The sequence below is a fragment of the Notolepis coatsorum genome (genome assembly GCF_963971535.1).
Source record: "Notolepis coatsorum genome assembly, chromosome: 11".
NCBI classification, from domain to species: domain Eukaryota; kingdom Metazoa; phylum Chordata; class Actinopteri; order Aulopiformes; family Paralepididae; genus Notolepis; species Notolepis coatsorum.
Genome location: NC_140175.1, coordinates 2371258 through 2377689, shown reverse-complemented (window position 1 = coordinate 2377689; position 6432 = coordinate 2371258). Strand labels below are relative to the sequence as shown.

Sequence of the window (6432 nt, the reverse complement as noted above, 5' to 3'; positions counted from 1 at the left end):
TGGAGCGCACGCCCTTTGTGCTGGGAGCCAATCTGCAGGGAGGAGAGAAGCTGGTGGCCTACTCTTTTGACATGCAGCGCCCCCCCAAATCTGTAAGGCTCCTGCTCTACCTCCCTAGATGGCCTCCTCTGATTGGATGCCTCATCAGTTTACACAGTTTTTTTTTTCTCTCATGTCTTTATATTCAGAGTTAATTATATTGTTTGCACTGTTTATTTATCTCATGTTTCTATATTCAGAGTTAATTATATAGTTCACACTGTTTATTTCTCTCATGTTTCTATATTCAGAGTTAATTATATTGTCCACACTGTTTATTTCTCTCATGTTTCTATATTCAGAGTTAATTATATTGTCCACACTGTTTATTTCTCTCATATTTCTATATTCAGATCAAATTTGATTGCCTATATTTATGTCTTTCTACTATTACCCTTCCCGTACCTCTACCCCCCCCCCCCCCCCTCCCCCCCCCCTCCCCCCCTCCCCCCCTCCCCACGCTTGCTATGATGCCCGAATTTCCCCAAGGGGATCAATAAAGGAATATCTTATCTTATCTTATCTTATCTACACACTAGGGCTGTCCCCGACTAAGGATTTGAATAGTCGACTTTGATTGGCCGAAAAAACTGGTAGTCGACTATAAAAAAAATATATATATATATTATAATATATTTTTTATTTATTTTTATTTTTTATTTGTTATCATTCCATTTGGGCTGTGGGGGGTGCTTAATGTCTGAAGGAGTCGACTGAAGGCTTCTTGTCCTCTGCAAAAGCATGCAATTGGTCCACTGATGGATACATCTTGATATTTGTCTAGTCTAGTGTGTTCATTAGATGGTGAAATCCTCTTTCAGTGCCTCTGTGCCTGTTTTCTTAGGCAGTTAGCCTCTGGTATGCGCGCCATTAACGTTAGCCACGCTTCTAGGCCCTCTTTGCTTTTGGAAAGAATGATTTAAAAAATAATAATAATAATAATATTATATATATATATATATATTTTTTTTTTGCATTCGACTAATAGGTTGGCTGCTTTCGGTCGATTAGTAGACTATTGGAGTAGTCGGGGGTCAGCCCTACTACACACACACACACCACGGTAGCAACACGCAGCACGTCACCTGACGTCACGCTGCGTCCCGGGTGCGTCTATACTTCCCACAAGCAAGTTGTCCTTCCGCGTTCCCGTTTTGCGCTCTGATTGGCCATGCACATTTCTGGACATGTGACATGTGCGCCCAATCGCATGACGAACAGTGTCTTAGCCCATTTCCGTGTCGAACAGCCTGCAAACGACCTAACGCCTAGTTTATCACTGGTTAAGCTTATAGGCGACTCTTTCGAAGTTGGTTAAGGTTAGAGTTTGGAATCAGGGCTGGCGTTCTATCGCCCTGCTCTAAGACAAACTCTAACCTTAACCAACTTCGAAAGAGCGCCTAAGCTTAACCGTCCAAAGAACTTGCCGTCACACGATTGGGGCGCACATGTCACATGACCAGAAACGTCAGTGGCCAATCAGATCGCGCAAAAGGACAACTTGCTTGCGTAAAGTATTCACGCTGCGTCCTCCCGGGTCCTCTGTGATGATGCCCGTCTCTCTCTTCCAGCCCAACAACGCGCGGCGCGGCGACCGGCTCGTCCCGGAGCACGAGATGAACGAGGAGACCTGGGCGCGCATCCAGCGGCAGAACAGAACGACGGCGCGCTGCGGGGAGACGGCCGACGACACCATGTTCCGCTGGCTGGCGATGGCGTACGCCCACAGCCACCTCACCATGACGGAGACGTACAGGACGTCGTGCCACACGGAGGACGTGACCGCGGGGCAGGGCATCGTGAACCGGGCCAGCTGGAAGCCCGTGGTGGGGAGTGAGTAGTGACACCGTCAACCCTCTCACTGCCACACCACAGAGGGTTAACCCTTTCACTGCCACGCCACAGAGGGGTTAACCCTTTCACTGCCACGCCACAGAGGGTTAACCCTTTCACTGCCACGCCACAGAGGGTCAACATTTTCACTGCCACGCCACAGAGGGTTAACCCTTTCACTGCCACGCCACGGAGGGTCAACCCTTTCACTGCCACGCCACAGAGGGTTAACCCTTTCACTACCATACGACAGAACGTTAACCCTTCACTACCACACTACAGAAGGTTAACCCTTTCACTACCACACTACAGAGGGTTAACCCTTTCACTACCACACTACAGAGGGTTAACCCTTTCACTGGCACGCCACAGAGGGTTAACCCTTTCACTGCCACACCACAGAGGGTTAACCCTTTCACTACCACACTACAGAGGGTTAACCCTTTCACTACCACACTACAGAAGGTTAACCCTTTCACTACCACACTACAGAAGGTTAACCCTTTCACTACCACACTACAGACGGTTAACCCTTTCACTACCACACTACAGAGGGTTAACCCTTTCACTGCCACACTACAGAAGGTTAACCCTTTCACTGCCACACTACAGAAGGTCAACCTTTCACTACCACACTACAGAAGGTTAACCCTTTCACTACCACACTACAGAAGGTTAACCCTTTCACTGCCACACTACAGAAGGTTAACCTTTCACTACCACACTACAGAAGGTTAACACTTTCACTACCACACTACAGAAGGTTAACCCTTTCACTACCACACTACAGAAGGTTAACCTTTCACTACCACACTACAGAAGGTTAACACTTTCACTGCCACACTACAGAAGGTTAACCCTTTCACTACCACACGACAGAAGGTTAACCCTTTCACTGCCACACTACAGAAGGTTAACCCTTTCACTGCCACACTACAGAAGGTCAACCTTTCACTACCACACTACAGAAGGTTAACCCTTTCACTACCACACTACAGAAGGTTAACCCTTTCACTGCCACACTACAGAAGGTTAACCTTTCACTACCACACTACAGAAGGTTAACACTTTCACTACCACACTACAGAAGGTTAACCCTTTCACTGCCACACTACAGAAGGTTAACCTTTCACTGCCACACTACAGAAGGTTAACCTTTCACTACCACACTACAGAAGGTTAACACTTTCACTGCCACACTACAGAAGGTTAACCTTTCACTACCACACTACAGACGGTTAACCCTTTCACTACCACACTACAGAGGGTTAACCCTTTCTCACTGCCACACCACAGAGGGTTAACCTATTCACTACCACACTACAGAACGTTAACCCTTTCACTGCCACACCACATAGGGTTAACCCTTTCACTACCACACTACAGAGGGTTAACCCTTTCACTACCACACTACAGAGGGTTAACCCTTTCACTGCCACACCCACAGAGGGTTAACCCTTTCACTGCCACACCACAGTAGTAGCCGACACAATTTTAAGAAAAAAGTCAAATCATGGCTCCTCGACAATGTTAAAAATTAAAATGCATGAAAATGTTGTCTGATACAATTTGTCAAATTGTTATTTGTGGTCATGTTTTGTATCGCTTGTCTGCCTGAAACCAAGGACCACAATGGAAATAAGTCTTGACTTTTTTGTGTAGCATCCTTGATGTTTTCTGTAATCTTGTATTTTTTTAAATGTCAAATAAAATCAAACTAAAACGAGACTCCTCTGTGGACCCCCCCCCCCCCCCCCCCCCCCCCAGGTATGAATGACTTCAGCTACCTGCACACCAACTGCTTCGAGCTGTCCGTCTTCCTGGGCTGCGACAAGTTTCCCCACGAGAGCGAGCTTCCTCTGGAGTGGGAGAACAACCGAGAGTCCCTATTGGCCTTCATAGAGCAGGTGAGCCCCTCAAGCCCCCGCCCTCTCCTCTCCATCCTCCAATCACAACTGAGCTCCCTGCTGGCCTTCATAGAGCAGGTGAGCCTCCCACGCGTTACTAGTAGATAAAGTAGATACAAAAATTAAGTAAAGTACAAATCCCCAAAAACAGTACTTAAGTATTGTAATGAAGTACAATTACCCAAGTACTTTACACCCCCTGGGCAGTGAAAGGGTTTAAATGACGAGCAGGTCGGCACCTTGCATGGTCCGCCGTCGGTCGGTGTGTGAATGTCTGAGTGAATGGCGTGCGTCGTGGAAAAGCGCTTTGGATAAAAGCTCTCTGTCTCCCCCTGCAGGTGCACCGCGGGATAAAGGGCGGTGGTGAAGGACGTGGAGGGCAACCCGCTGGCCAACGCCACCATCTCCGTGGAGGGGCGTCAAACATGATGTGAAGACTGGTATGTCTGGTGGTAACCATGGTGACCATAGTGACCATAGTGACCACAGTGACCACAGTAACCATAGTGACCATAGTGGGGATTGGATGCATTATGAGTATCGTTTGCTGTTTTCCTCACCCTGTTCACTCATTCCCTCCCTCTTCCTCATCTCCTCTTCCTCTCACTCTCCTCTTCCTCTGCTCTTCTCTTCCCCTTCTCCTCTTCTGCTCTGCTCTTCCTCTTCTCCCTCTCCTCTTCCTCTCCTCCTCTTCCTCCGCTCTTCCTCCCCCTCTCCTCTTCCTCTCCTCTTCCTCTCCTCTTCTCCTCTTCCTCTTCTCCTCTTCGTCTCCTCCTCTGCTCTTCCTCTCCTCTTCCTCTCCTCTCCTCCTCTCCTCTTCCTCTTCCTCCCCCTCTCCTCTTCCTCTCCTCTTCATCTGCTCATCTCCTCTTCCTCCCCCTCTCCTCCTCCTCTGCTCTTCCTCTCCTCTGCTCTTCCTCTGCTCTTCCTCTCCCTCTGCTCTTCCTCTCCTCCCCCTCTCCTCTTCCTCTCCTCCCCCTCTCCTCTTCCTCTCCTCCTCCTCTGCTCTTCCTCTCCTCTGCTCCTCTCCTCCCCCCTCTCCTCCCTCCTCTGCTCCCCCCTCTCCTCCTCTCCTCTCCTCTCCTCTTCCTCCCCCTCTCTTCCTCTGCTCTCCCTCTCCTCTTCCTCTCCTCCTCCTCTCCTCCCCCTCTCCTCTTCCTCTCCTCTCCTCCTCTCCTCTCCTCTCCTCTCCTCTCCTCTCTCCTCTCCTCTCCTCTCCTTTCCTCTCCTCCTCCTCTCCTCCTCCTCCTCTCCTCTTCCTCTCCTCTTCCTCCCCCTCTCCTCCTCCTCCTCTCCTCTTCCTCTCCTCTTCCTCCCCCCTCTCGTCCTCCTCTGCTCCCCCCTCTCCTCCTCCTCTGCTCCTCTCCCTCCCCCCTCTCCCCTCTCCTCCTCTAGCCGCCGGGGGGGCGACTACTGGCGCCTGTTGAACCCGGGGGAGTACCGGGTGACGGCGCGGGCGGACGGCCACACGGCCCAGGTGCGTCTCTGCATGGTGGGCTACGACTCCGGCGCGTCGCCCTGCAGCTTCACGCTGGCCAAGTCCAACTGGGACCGCATCAAGCAGATCATGGCCGGCAACGGCAACCGGCCCGTCCGCTTCGTGCCCAAGAAGACCACCGGGCCGCGGGTGGGGGCCGGGGGGCGCCGTCGGAGCGGGCGCGGGGGAGGAGGAGGAGGAGGCGTCCAACTCCAACACCGCGCCCAACGCGGAGCGTCTCCGGCGCCTGCGGCTGATGCGCCTGCGCAAGCTGCGTCTCCAGAGACTGAACAACAACAACCCCACCACCACCACCACCACCGTCGCCACGACGACGACCACGACGACAGCCCCCACGACGACGACGCCCGCCGTGACCGAGAGCACGACCGCCTGGTACGACTCCTGGTTCCCCGTGGAGAGCTGGTCCACCGAGAGCCCGTTCGACGGGATGGCGTTGGAGTCTCAGCCCACGCAGGACTACCCTTTTGGGTACGAGATCGACGACTTCTAGACGCACCGCAGACTAGGGCTGTCCCCCGACTAAGGATTTGGATGGTCGACTATGATTGGCCAAAATTTGCCGTTAGTCGACTATTAGTCGTGCTTAATGTCTGAAGGAGTCGACTGGAGGCTTCTTGTCCTCTGCAAAAGATACTCTGCAAAAGATACATCTTGATATGTGTCTAGTCTAGTGTGTTCATTAGATGGGTGAAATCCTCTTTCAGTGCCTCTGTGCCTGTTTTCTTAGGCAGTTAGCCTCTGGTATGTGTGCCATTAGCGTTAGCCACGCTTCTAGGCCTCTTTTCTTTTGGAAAGAATGATAAAAATAAAAATAATTTAAAAATATTATTAATATTTTTTTTTTTTTTTTTGTATATTCGACTAAGAGGTTGGCTAGTCGACTACGGCTCCTTTCGACCGATTAGTCGACTAATCGACTAATAGGGGTCAGCCCTACTACGGACTTACAACCAGACCTTCAGGGTGGGATATGTCACAGTCACACAAATTAAAATACCTTGGCTTTTTGTTATGTACTTTTTCTTTTAAGGTTTACACCTGTATGGTACATATTTTGTATGATGAGGAAGAAAGCTTTCCTTAAAGGGCGTCTCCATTACGATACATATCTTTGGAGCTATTTTTGTACCGTCTATAGTATAGTCTACTACA

At 50.4% G+C, this 6432-nt stretch overlaps 1 pseudogene across 1 annotated transcript in view; it reads left to right on the top strand.

Moving 5' to 3' along the window:
- Positions 1-5904, top strand: part of LOC311236467 — a 25797-nt pseudogene extending 19893 nt beyond the window's left edge. Inside the window, exons 3-7 of the transcript XR_014621079.1 lie at positions 6-92; positions 1611-1872; positions 3640-3779; positions 4118-4223; positions 5175-5904. The product of XR_014621079.1 is annotated as an uncharacterized misc_RNA (transcript). The remainder of the gene's footprint in view (positions 1-5; positions 93-1610; positions 1873-3639; positions 3780-4117; positions 4224-5174) is intronic.
- The last annotated feature ends 528 nt before the right edge of the window (positions 5905-6432 follow it).